General features: G+C 42.0%; 1 protein-coding gene across 4 annotated transcripts in view; it reads right to left on the bottom strand.

Moving 5' to 3' along the window:
- TRAF6 (TNF receptor associated factor 6) overlaps positions 1-13,711 on the bottom strand; it is a 482,448-nt gene extending 468,737 nt beyond the window's left edge. Inside the window, exon 1 of one of the 4 annotated variants that reach the window (XM_044082829.1) lies at positions 13,622-13,711. The gene's annotated coding sequence lies outside the window, so the exon portion shown is untranslated. Of the gene's footprint in view, positions 1-13,487 lie in introns of all 4 variants that reach the window. The other 3 variants (XM_044082830.1, XM_044082831.1, XM_044082828.1) reach the window with 3 other exon arrangements.
- Positions 13,712-14,049: the final 338 nt, after the last annotated feature.

Raw genomic sequence — 14,049 nt, 5'->3', positions numbered from 1 at the left:
CCAAAAGGCATTTATAAGCCTAGCCAGAATGTGTTGGCTTTCGCCGCCCCCTTAGATAGTTCCTTGTGCTTCTGTCATCACAGACACTGAAGTGATCCCCGGGGTAAACTTTCAGTTTCCCATCCGCTAGTCAAGGTTTCTCTTGAAGAGTGTTAGTGAGGAGCTCTGCCTAATGTAGATTGGAATCTTGTTCCAGAGCATGGGAAGTCTCTGGGACAGGAATCTATCCCTCCAGCACGTCCTATTTATTGTTGTGGTGAGGTTTGGATCCCTAAACCGTGTGGCTCGAGGGGATATGGTTTTCTTTAGGTGGAGCATGTCCATCAATTCTGGGTTGAACATAGCCTTGTATGTCAGGCAGAGATCACCTCCGAGTAGGCGGTATGCAACAGAGTACAGCTGGAGTTTCTTCAGTAGAGTTGCATAGGGCATCTGTTTGAGACCAGTGATCCTCTTTGGTGAGGTACTTTTGTGGTCTTTTCAGCCGTTGCAGGTATCTTGTAAGGTACATCCCAAATGGGACATTGTAATCTATGATGGGTCTGATGAGTGATGCGTAGAGGGGCACAATGACCTCTTGATCTGAATGCAAACCCTTTTGTGATTAGGTGGGCCACATAGAAGGATTTTCTAACCACTTTGGCAATGTGATTATCAAAGGAGATATTCCTGTCTACTTGGGTCCCCAGATCCCTTATGACATCTTCCATATTTAGGGGGCTACCACCTATGTGGTAGTTTGTGGGTACTTTGTTTTTTCCAAAGGGGATGACTATGCACTTTTTGGCATTTAGCTCGAGGCCGTGGTTTTGACACCAGGCATCTGTCTCAGGGAGACCCTTTTGGAGGATGTCTGTCAGCCAGAGTCAATTATAGACCCTAGTTTGCAGTCATCTGTGAACTTGGTCAGCCGCAGTCCTCCTGTGCTTGCCTGTACTTCTGAGAAGTACATGCTGAACAGGAGGAGACTTGTGCCCGTGAGCCAGTTGGCAACCCATCTCGTGATGTAGGGGTTTATGTTCAGGCTGGTGAGCTTGTCTATAATACCAGAATGAGGAATGGTGTTGAAGGCCTTTGCAAGGTCTAGGTAGGCTGTGTGAACCACTTTTCACTCGTCTATAGCCTTGGTAACTGTCTCAAAGAAGTCCACCAGGTTTAGGAGGCATGATATGCCCTTAAAGCCGAACTGGGTAGGGTCCAGTGTTTGGAGGTTCCCAATGTCTCTGTTAATGAGATCCATGATGATGCACTCCATAGCCTTGCAGACCAAGTTAGTCAGGCTTATAGGGTGATAATTCCCAGGGTCTGTTGTGGCTCCACCTTTGTGTAGCGGAATAACTGTTTCTCTGCGCCACTCTTTGGCCATGTAGCCTGTGGAGAGGCTGAGTTTTAACAGTGTGTTTAGGTGAGGGGTTAGTTCATCTTTGAGTTTGTGTAGGACGCAGCCTGGGACACCGTATGGTCCCACTGATGCTGTGTTTTTGGCTCTGGAGAGAGCTGTTTTAACCTGAGTGTCTGTGATTTCAGGGGCACTACATTCTTCTGGTATGGTTATGGGCCCTTTTGGGGGTGAGAGGAGGGTGAAGTTTGCACGGCGATGTCGGTCGGTTCACTATTTTTTGGGCCATTCTGCACTAACTCAGAGCAGATCTGAGAATTGCCATTTAGATTCTTGACATAGCTAAAGAATGCCTTGTGGTTAATCTTTGGAGTCCTTGGCAATTTTTCTTTCGAAGCTAGCCTTGGATGATTTTATGAGGGATCGTAGTTTCTTGCTGATACTGATCAGGGATGTCTTCCCTTCTCTGTACTAGTTTCCTCCTTCTATTGTATAGCTTGTTTATGGCAGGGGTCCACCAGACTGGTTTCCTTTTATTGGAGGAGGAGTGAGCCTTGGTTTTGCTTGGGATAGCACAATTCATGCATTCTTGTAGGTACCCATAGAGTGCATTAGTAAAGGATTTTGCAGATTGGGCAGCATTATCCTTTAGCATGGGGGATTTGAAACTTTCCAACTCTGTCTAAAGTAACATGAAGTTTGCTTTTGAAAAGTTTTTCATGGTGGTTTCTTTGACTGGGGTTGGGGGCGGAATGCAGATATCCAGAGTGATTAGTTTATGGTCAGATCTAACCAGCGAGGGGGTTGACCGATGTGGAACACAGGTCGCCCATGTTGGTGATGACCAGGTCCAATATGTTATCACCTCTGGTGGGGGTGCTGACCAGTTGATCCAGGGTGTTTGAGTTTATAAATTCTAGGAAATGTTGGGCAAGTTAGTACTGGAGTAGTTCTCCCAATTAATGTCTGGGTAATTGAAATCACCCAATATCAGGGTGTTTGGTAGGACCTTTATGTTTCTCCCGGTGTTTCCAGAAATGCAGAATGGGGGTCCTGGGACATGGTGGGTGATAAATCTGTAGCAAGCTACAATTTGAATTGCAGTTCTGCCCATTGTTAGTTGCACGTGGAGGACCTCTAAAGCATCATGCTGTGCCATAAACCTGGAGGTGTAGGTATCCTTGAGGAATATGGATATGCGCCCGCCTTTTGTATTTTGGTCCGGGTTTTGTGGCAGAAATGTATGGTATGAGTTGTAGCCTGGTAGTGCTGGGGCTGCTCTCTGGAGCCTTAAACCAGGTTTCTGTTACTGCAAGTATATCGATTTTCTCCATACTAAGGAGTGTATCGAGTGTGTGCATTCTGAGGTTTAGACTTCTGGCATTGAGTAGCATTACCCTCAGTTTTTTGTTACTTGTGCTCTTTACGGTGGTGGGTTTGTCTTTTGAGCCTTGCCTAAAAAAGGCACTATAGGGGTGGCAAGCAGTCACTAGCAAAGCAGCATGGCTTGTTGAGCATGTCATCCGAGGCTCACACACACTGGATCTCCTTTGAATGACACCAGAAGCTTAGTCAATTGTTGAAACTGATAATTTTTTCTTTATACCGTGGTACCATTCTTGGAGAGGGCAGGATGCTACTCAGGGTCATAGCGACCTGGGCTACATGGATCAGAGATCTTCCTGATCTCTTTTAATGTAGTCCAGGGAGGTACGGCTCGGGTCATTCACACCAACATGGACAATGACAAAGTCGTATTTGTATTTGTTCTGGAGTGATCTGAGTGCTTGTGTTATGTGGCGGATCCTGGCACCCGACAGGCAGCTAACAGTAACCTTCTCCTTGTTCAGCCTAGTGAGTGGGACGTCAGTGTACCTAACTATAGAGTCACCTATTATTAGTATGTTGGGTATGTTATTTTGCTTAAGGGCTGTGACTGCACGGCACACTGGTTTTGTGAAGTATGTTTCATGGTTTGTGTTGGGGGTGGAGGTTGCCTGGATGTCTGCTTTGGAGGTCTCTGTTGCTTTTGCAGATTTTTATTTAGAGCTTCCGAGTATGTTTTCATGTATTTGTGTTGTTTTTTGCTGGTGCTGGTTTCATAGGTCTATGTGAGACTGGTGGCGTGATGCAAGTAATTCCCTTCTCCTCTTGACTGTCTGGTCCAGTCTTGGATTGAGAGCGCTTAGCCTCCAGTTTGGCTGTATAATTGCATCTCTCGCATGTATTAGTGTTTGGTGGTAGGAGGAGAGGGTTGTCTGTGTACATGAGGCAGTTTTAACACTGCCTCAAAAATGCCCAGATTCACCAGTTGGACCAGGGAGTACACATGAAACTGCCATTTGGAGATGCCTGGCTAAGGACAGTGAGCTGTTTTACTGATTGGCTGGTAAAGTCGAATAGAGAGCCTTGTCCTTCTCTACAGTATAGGGTGGGTCTAGTGCCAAGGTTTATTGGTGCTTGCTATGGAGTTTTGAGCAAGTGCCGGGCTAAGAAGTGAAAACCAGAGTGCTTAAGTTGAAAGTTTGTCTAGTTCCATGGGGAAAATTGAAGAGCAGACTTTGGGGAGCTGGGAATAGTTATACCCTAGCTAACCGGCACTGCCTGGCACGCAAAGCCATGCTAATGCGGGTTTTATAGCAGGGGAAATTAAAGAGAGATAGAAATTAGCCCAAAATGGCCAATAAACTACAAATTTCTGGGTTGAAACCACTCCTCCAGGGACAGATAAGCTGCTCAAGGCTGCTCAATGCTCCCATCTCTTACAAGTAAACAGAGAAATTTCCTTCCATCCAAGTAAGGGATGGGCAAACACAGAAACTTGCAACACTGCCCTGAAAACTGGACTATACTAGCTTAGAAAGGCGAAAAACAAGTATTTGTTTTTTTCAGAAAATAAAGCAGATACAATCAAAAAACACTAAATGCACAGAAATGGCTATCACACTTGTGTGTAGCCTACAACAGTTAAACAGATAATTTAAACCCAAAAACAACTTTGTTAAAGTGCAGGTAGTAAAATAAGTACAATATGTAGCTGAAACAAGCTTTTTAAATCACAGAAATTCTTAAAAGACAAATCAGCATTTTAGGCGGAATTAGCTAAAGGCAGCAAGAAAATGCAGAAAAATTATACTTAATCACTCCAAAGTCTCTTTTGTCTCTCTGCTGCTATGAAATGCCAGAAGAAAAACATACACAAACTGCAGTACACACTAAAGGAGACCCACAGTCAAAGATTATGATGGGGCTGGAATAGTGGTGGAATGAGGCAGTGAGATTTAAGAAGGGTTAGGTAATGCTGCCACAGGCATGACACTGGTACTTGGCTGCGAGCTTAAAGTGAACCTTAAGTTGAGACCAGAATTGCGAGCAAGAAGGAGATTCTTTAAAATAGGAGAGGTTTTTGTTCACAGTTTAGGACCAAAAATTGAGAAGTTGTGGTCTATACAGTGAAGTCTGGTGTTGGCAGGTTGTAAGGAGGGAGCTGTAACGTTGTGGCTTTTGAGGATGTATGAAGGGAGAAGCCTTATTAGCTTGGCTTCCAGATGAAGTTTGGTTACGTTTGAATTAATTGACAGCCCTACAAAGTTCACCTTTTTTTTGTCCTGACTGGGAAACATTCTGCTTTTTCTGGGGTTTTGCAACACTGTTCGTGTTTCCCTAAGAAAATAATGAGCCAACGGATCCTCTTTTCTGTTTGGATATGAGCATTTCCTTTTGATACCAATGATACTAAGGGAATGTCATTTCAGATGGGGAGAAGAATGCTTTCATCTATTTTGCTATAGTTGTTTTGACAGCTTTGGAGAGGAAGGACACGTTACTGGCCCAGTGTGCAAGCATTTCCCTGCCATTATATAACAAAACAGTGAAGTCCAGAGATGGAGCTAACCAGATGCCAAGGTATTTAAAAGATTTGGTATTTTCTAAAGCACCATCTTTATGGTCATAAATGTGCAGTGAGGAAGATATTTTGTGAGCTTTTTGCGGTTTCTAAAGATTATAGCCTTTCTTTTTGTGAAGTTAAGTATGAGGAGTCTGACTGCAGGTCTTTTTGTAGAACTGAAAGTTAATGATTTGAGTGGTACAGGGCCATGTCATCAGCATAAAGAAATACAGGAATATGAGAAAGTTCAAGGGTACTTTACCTATGCAGATGTAGAATAGGAAGGGGCCAAATATTCACATCAATAATCCATTAACAACAACTTGATCCACTTATTACTAGTCAAAAGTTAATTTCATACTAGTTCATCCTTATAAATGTCCATTGTGCCATATACTTAAAAGCACATTCTTAAGAAGCCAAGGCACCCCCATTCTTTATCACTTACAAAGTCACTCTATAAGCAACCAATAAAATGTTGCAAATGCCATCAATACCACAAACTGGCCAATAGCTTAATACTTAGAAAAATGTTAACACAGTCACCGTCTTAACCAATGCTCTCAAAAGCAGTCTTTTACCCTCAAAATGTTACTCTAAATATGGTCTCACATCTACCCTGGAGAACTCCCAATTCAAAACACTAAACAGTCATCTCATGGAAAACCTGGTACTAATTCCAATCTATAACCAACCACTGTTACAAAAACAATGCATAACCGTACAAAATGGAAAAAGGGGAATACATCAAGCAAATAAAATCAGTATCTATCCAGAAAAGAAAAATGTCTGCATTCCCCAACCCAAGGCAATTTTGGTAAGAAAAGAAATCACAGGATGTTGCACAGCAAATAACCACTCTCCCCATCACTCCTAAGGAGTTTAAGGAATTCTCTAACACACCTTTCCCTCCCACATACCAATAAAATCCTAGTGATTCCAGCAACTCTACTGCTATACACCTAACTCTTCTACCTGAAAAAGAACCCCCAATCTTTAACTCTGCCACATCCAGCTCAGACTCCTGCCTTTTTGTCAATGCCACTGTCTTCAACCCATATAACACAGCTGGTCTCACTAACCTCTTGTAGACCTTCCCTTTCACTCTTACTGGTACCAGTCTGTCACAAATCACTCCTGACACTCTTCTCCACCCAATTCCACCCTGCCTGTACTCTTTTTCACCTCTCTTCCACATTCACCATTACTCTGAACTGTTGATCCAAAGTACTCGTCCACCTTTACCACTACTCCCTGCATCCTCACCATTCCTCTACCTCATTTACACACATATATTCTGTCTTAGCCCTGCTGACCTTCATTCCTCTGCTCTCTAGAGCATATCTCCACCTCTCCAGAGTCTCCTCAACCTGATTCCTACTCTCACTACAGATCACAATGTCATCTGCCAACATCATAGTCCACGGGGGCCTCCTGTCTGATCTCATTTGTCAACCTGTCCATCACCACTGCAAATAAGAAAGGACTCAGAGCTGAGCCTTGATGTAATCCCACCTCCACCTTAAACGGATCTGTCACTCCCACTGCAGTCCTCACCACTGTCACACTGCCCTTGTACATATCCTGTACCACTCTTGCATACTTCTCTGCCACTCCCGACTTCCTCATACAATACCACAACTCTTCTCTAGGTACCCTGTCATATGCTTTCTCCAAGTCTACAAAGACACAATGCAACTCCTTCTGACCTTCTCTGTATTTCTCCAATAACACTCTCGGAGCAAACATTGCATCTGTAATGCTCTTTCCTGGCATGAAACCGTACTGATGATCACTAATCATCACCTCCCTTCTTAACCTAGCTTCTACTACTCTTTCCCATAACTTCAAGCTGTGACTAATCAATTTTATCCCTCTGTAGTTACTGCAGCTCTGCACATCACCCTTATTCTTAAAGATAGGTACCAAAACACTTTCTCCACTCCTCAGGCATCCTCTGACTTTCCAGAATTTCATTAATCAATCTAGTTAAACATTCCACTGCCATTTCTCCTAAGCACCTCCATGCTTCCATTGGGATGTCATCTGGGCCAACAGCCTTTCCACTGTTCATCCTCTTCATAGCGGTCTTTACTTCCTCCTTGCTAATCTGTTTCACTTCCTGATTCTCTATCCCCACATCATCCAACCTTCTCTCTCTCTCATTCTCTTCATTAATCAGCCTCTCAAAATACTCTTTCCATCTACTCAACACACTCTCCTCTCTTGTGAGTACCTTTCCCTCACTATCCTTTAGCACCCTTACTTGCTGCACATCTTTCGCAACTCTGTCCCTCTGTCTAGCCAAATCGGTACAGGTCCTTTTCTCCCTCTTTATAGTGTCCAGTCTCTCATACAACACTCCATATGCCTTATCCTTAGCTTTAGCCACCTCTTTCTTTGCCATGCGCCTCATCTCCTTATACTCATATACTCTTATTACATTACCTAATCTTCTGCTGTTAATAGCATTTTCTCACCCCCCAGCATTACAGCTAGATACCTCGAAACTCTGTTCCATGTTCCTTAATGTTCATTGCTTTCAACAACTCATTAACTACCGAGGTTAATAGTTGGACAGATTCACAGGTACATATGAGGCTAATGACCACCAGGGCCTTTATAAGTCTACAAATACAACTTAAACCAACTGCATCCCCCTGGTAACATGTGCATCTTAATTGGGTGGTATGTTAAAGAGGTTGCTAAAAAGTTATGTGGGAGAGTACATTAGTTAGGGAATGTCTACTGTTAGCTTTGGTTTATAAAAGAGAAACGGGTGCCAGCCCAGAAATGAATTTTTTATGACTACCAATCCAATGTTAGGTAATGTTTACTGTCAGCCTCTGTCTATAAGAGACAAGGGGGCCAACCAGAGGATGAATATGCCATTTCCCATCCAATGGTCAAGGTTACATTAAATACGGTTACAGATGGACACTGCTTCACAGGTATCAGGAGCCTATTCTAGAGCATGGAGATCCTTTGAGTCACATATCTATCTTGTAAGCATGTTCTATTTAAGTTGCAAGCAAAGTTCATATCCCTGGACATGGTGTTTCTAGTTCTGCAAAATGAACAGATGTGCAAAAGCTCCATCAGGGCTGGAACTAAGAATGCTTTACATGCCAAGCACAGATTGCCTCTAAACAACCTGTAGGAGACATAGTACAGACACAAGGCTCTGAGGCAATCTGTAAAGGACAGTGTGTGAATACCATGAATTCTCTTGGTGAGGAAACTCTGCGGGCATTACACTTGAGTACACCTAGTGAGGTACATGCCAAAAGAGGCATTGTACTCAATGACTGTACCTCTCTGCCAATCCTTATCAAACCTATTACTTACTTAGACCTGGATGTCGTACATTTACTTATAAGGTGGGTGACATAAAATGATTTTCTTATTACCTTGGCTACATATTGGTCAAATACCAGATTACTATCTGCATACATTTCCAGATCTGTAACTACCAGGTCAACTCTCAGAAGCTTCTAACAGAGTAATTTGCCTGGATAGACTTTTTCCTAAAAGGCACTATAATGCACTTCTTTGCATTAATCCTTGGCTTTGGCACCAGTCATTTGTCTAACTCTTTCAAAATATTACTGTCATGGGGGAAATTTACGATGGCTCCCAATTTGTAGTCATCTGAGAAATTGGTCAGCCAGAAGCCCTTGACATTAGACTCTACTTCTGAGAAACTGATGCCAACCAGGAGTGGGCCCAGCTTACCTCTTGGCGGAAGATATTTCACCAATCCTAACGTTTTCGGTTCTGCGAGACATCTAGACAATTCAGTGAGCTGTGTAGGGATTTATGCCAAGTTCAAGGAGTTGGTCCACAATACCAGAGTGGGGTACTGTGTCAAATTCCTTAGCCAGGTCCAGCTAGGTGGTATACACAGTTTTTCCTTCATCCATTGCTTTGGTTGCCTTCTCATAGACGTCTACCAGGTTAAGTAGGCATGACTTTCCTTGGGTCCAGTGTCTGTAGGTTGGCAATGACTGTTGATCATTTCCATGATAATTCATTCCACGGCTTTGCACATTAGACTAGTCTAACCAATGGGTCTGTAGTTTTCAGGGTAAAGTTACGTTCCACCCTTATGAAGATGGATAACTGCTGCCTTCTTCCATTTACTTGGCACATAGCTTGTTTTGAGGCTGTAGTTGAAAAGTGACTCAAGTGGTCCTGACAGGTCATGTTTCAGGCTACTTAGGAGGTGATGACATATTAAGCCCCACTGAGATGGTGCTTTTAGCCTTCGTCAGTAATGCCATGGTCTTCTCCCTGCCGAGAGTTGGGAGGGTTATGCTGGTAGGGAGCTCACAAAGGGTGGTGGGGGATGGGGTGCTAAAGTTAGAGCTGAACTGGTCAGTCAGCAGATTCATTACGTCACTCTGCTCAGTGAAGGTGGTACCATTTACAACCACTTCAGCACATTGTTGCATGTTATCTTTTGAGGTTTCGGACATAGCTGTCAAAGGCCTTGTGGTTGTCTTTAGCTTCAGAATGCTTTCTGACCTTGTTATTGGCCTTGTTGGATTTAATCAGTCCCCTTAAGTTTCCTGTTTAGTTTTATTAGTGAGCTCTTGTCATTATGAGTTCCATTTGGCCATGACTCGTGATTTGTTTCCTTTTGTTATACACTATTAGATTATGATCCCACCAGTGTGGTTTGTTTGTTTTGGGCTTACGTCTGATAAATACGGCAGCCTCTATACAGCCAATTACATGTTTGTACAGCGTGAATACTTCTGCACAGGCTATTGTGAACTCTGCACTGGGTGGGGCAGTGAATTTTGACAAATTGTCACTTAATAGGATACAGCTTGCTATAGAATAGCTTCTAATTTGATCAGGTTTTACTGAGTTTTCCAAATTTATTTTTATTTTGACTGAGACAGCTTTGTGATCTGCAATCACCAGTGAGGATGCGACACTTGGGGGGGGGGGGGGGGGCAGCACTTTCCCATACTGGTGAGAACAAGGCCCAGTATGTTTGAACCTATGGCTGAAGTGTACACTAACTGATCAAAGGCATATGTGTTAATAAAATTCAGGAAACACTGTGTCTGCAAGTTGGTAACAGTGTATATTTCCTAGTCTACAGAGGGGTAGTAAAGTCCCCCATGAATAGAGTGTTTGGTTGGATGGAGAGTACCTCCAATAAGTCTACATAAGAATTGTGGGATTCTTGAGAAATTGATGGTGACCTATAACTTGCCAAGATATGGTAAGGGACAAGGTGATTTACATGTGGATGAACTCCAGAGTTTCATCCTGTTTAACCAACCCCAAGGTATATTTGTTGTTATTGTAGATAGAGACACCTCCACCTTTAGTCCTTGTCTATGCAAGTTTAGATCTAAATGTGTGGAAGACAATTTAGCCTTGCACTGCCGGAGTACTTTGCGGCTTTAAACCATGTCTCTGTAATGGCGCAGAGGTCTATATTATCCAGAGTTTGGAGAGTTTGCAGGTTGTGGATATTCTTGATAAAGCTCATATCATTGAGCAGTAACACCTTTAGCTTCCTTTGGGTTTTATTTGCTTCATCGGTAGGCTTATCACTTTGGCACTGCCTAAAAAAAAGAAAGAAAGGCTCTAAAGGGGTACAGAAAATTTTAGCCAAAATCTGGAAGCCGGGGGGGGGGGTATGACAGGTGCAGGCCATATTTGGCAAAGCAACACTGTCTGCTGTTCACATACTCCCAGGCTGACAGATATGGAATCCCCCTGGAATGACAGCAGAAACTAAGCCAATTTTTTTTTTGTTGATACCGTGTGGCATTATCTTTGGTGATGGCAGAATGCTGCTCAATGCAAGTGACAGCAGAAACCAAGTCAATTTTTTTTGTTGTTGATACTGTATGACATTATCTTTGGTGATGGCAGAATGCTGCTCAATGCAAGGAACATTCCAGTCTGAAACAGATATTCTGAGAGGGCCATAATGCTTCTCTTCATATAATCCAGATATGTCTCAGGTCATTCACATCCACATGAACTATGACAGAATCATACTGGTACCTGTGGTGCAATGACTCATGTGCATGTGTAACATGGCAGATCCTGGCTCCAGATAAGAAACTCATAGTAGCCTTCGCCTTGTCAAGTCTTGTAAGTGGGGCATTTGTGTATTGTACAATGGAGTTCCCTATGACAAGAGTCCTGGGTAAATTGTTTGCCTGCCTTATGGGCTTTGTTTTTTGGGATCCAGAGGTAGGCTTGTATGCTGTGGATAACAACCTCATCCTATATATGGAGATTGGATAGGGTAAGGTTTACAAACATAAAACAATCCTACACGATGCCTAACTGAATGCCAATTTCCTTTCCCAACCCCTTACTTAAAGGTAAATCAGGATACTGAAAGGGTCCTCAGCTCCAAATATCCACGTCACTCTGCCCAACATTCCCCATCTCTATACACATTATAAGCATACAGTCTTTATAGTGGTCAGAATTTCCTTACATTCTTGTGAAACCTAACACGATTGGCAAAAAATATATTCCAACCACAAATGAAATACAGTCTACTCCTACTTACTTATGCCTCAAAGAGAAACTCAAAAACATCTTCATGCACACACACTAACAGAATCTAGCATTTTATCTTTATATTACCTCAGACTAAACATTACTGCACTACCCTTAAATGTGGCAAATAGCTTCTAGTCTAAAAGTGTGCAAACTTCCTCCTCCTCTTCAGTCTAATTCACAAAACACTATATAATAAAAAAAACTCTTCTCAAAAGACTTGACTTCTGAACCAGTCGCTATCAACTACAATCTTAAACATCTTGGCCAACAGCCATCTCATCCACAGCTAGCAATGCCTTTGGCTTTCTCACCTCTCAGACCTAAACAATGAAACTCAAACTTGCAACAGCCATCTCATCCACAGCTAGCAATGCCTTTGGCTTTCTCACCTCTCAGACCTAAACAATGAAACTCAAACTTGCACTCATAACACCATCTTATGACAAAAGTTTGAGTTAATCTAATTGACTTCCTACAGAAAGTGGCTGCCTATCACAAACTTAAAAATGTCTTAAGGTAAAATTATGCAGTCTTTTTAAATATATGTATAAATAGCTTTATCTCTTCAGTCCTTAAACCACTACTCTGAGGGTTCTACAGAGTGCCTCCTGTGAAATGAAGTCAGCTGTATTACTTTTTAATACCTTCACCTCAAAATCCTTTCATAATAATGGTGGAGGACCTCTACCTTTTACCCAGAAGAAAAATCAAAGATCCAAAAATGTCTAGCTATATGTAAATCAAAACCTAAAATAAGTGTAATACAGCATTTCCATTAACTTCTTAAATTCTACCATGCACATAGTCTCAAAACTTTTTTGTATGTCATTCTTTGAACATTTGTATTATTCTGCTTATATTTTCCAGATTGTGGCTGAAATGGGTCCCTTGGGGGTCACATCTCTATCCTGGTTAACAAACAAAAATATAAGCCATGCATACACAGACAAGATAAAATGCATCTCTAACACATAAGCACACAAACAAGCTCTCTTATATACATGCATGCATGCCAGCATGTGTCAGCAAACTCTACAGGTCAGTCTGGGTAAAAGGCTTAACAACCAAACTCCACAGCTTCTGCAAGCAATGAATTAGGAGAACACAGTAAGAGAATACATATTATTTAACAATTGGTGGAAGTCCGTAGAGCAAAAGCAAGTATACATTATGTAAAAGTAGGCTGCTGCACCTTACAGAACATGTACAGCACTATATTTAGTGACACATATTAATATGAGTATATTCTATACAGTTAGAAGATAGGCAAGAGTGAAGTGGGATGAGTAAAAGTGTGAGAGTTTAAGGGAGCAAACTGGGTTTAAAAGAAGTTGGACAATAGGAATATAAAGAGTAGAAGTCCGCTTAATCTTGAAAAATAAGAGACACATCTTCAGAATAATAAGAGGTCAATGGCATTGAGAAGAGGACCAATAAGAGCACTGAACTTTTGAAGACGCACTGTTACAAAGGCCCCTCATAGAGCTCTCATACCGTGAGCTGTTAATTCTTGCAGCAGCTCCAATATTCAAGCCAAAGCAAACGCCGATGTGTTTTACAAAGACAGGCTTTCAACAAAGTTGGATGCGCAAAGAAAAAAAAATACAGCAATACTTAGCTACTCGTGAATACCAATAATATATACATATTTTTGCAAGACTTACAAACGTTTTATCAGTTCTAAAAGCGTTAGCAATGAGGCGTACACACCCCTGCTTACAACTCTTACCGGCTACGACCAGCGAATTACAATATTATTTTCTGCGTAACTGAGGCTTCCAATTCGCTCTACATATTCTCAGTTATTAACAACCAACACCATAGAAGCGGAATACTGTTATTACCAATAATTTCATAACTCCGTAGTTAAACCTCGAAACCGGAAGTCAGCTTTCGTCGTTCAAGCAACGCAAAGATACGGCCCCAAATAATGTTCAGGCAGGTCTTAACAGTTAAATACCGAGTTAATCGATGAAAACAGCGGAGTTGCATCCGCTGTGTACGTACTTCAAGAAATATGGATAAAGTTTGAAAGAATCGGGAACAACGACTCAAAACAGGGATAGATTTTAAATATTGCGTTTGTAAACTTAGAAAGTTGCTAGAATAACATCATTTGTACTCGTATGCATTTTTCAGAAGGATATAAAGTCTGAAACTCAAATGTATGTATTTTTCAGTGATTTCAATCCACATTACCTGAAAAATTCAGATTTTATTTGGAACAAACCAAAAATATGAGACAAAAATCTGGACATTTGAGAGGTAACAT

The sequence above is a fragment of the Protopterus annectens genome, chromosome 9.part0 (genome assembly GCF_019279795.1).
Source record: "Protopterus annectens isolate FY-2018-M chromosome 9.part0, PAN1.0, whole genome shotgun sequence".
Taxonomy (NCBI): domain Eukaryota; kingdom Metazoa; phylum Chordata; order Ceratodontiformes; family Protopteridae; genus Protopterus; species Protopterus annectens.
Note: the sequence above shows the minus strand (reverse complement) of the source record. Positions and strands in the feature narration are given on the sequence as shown.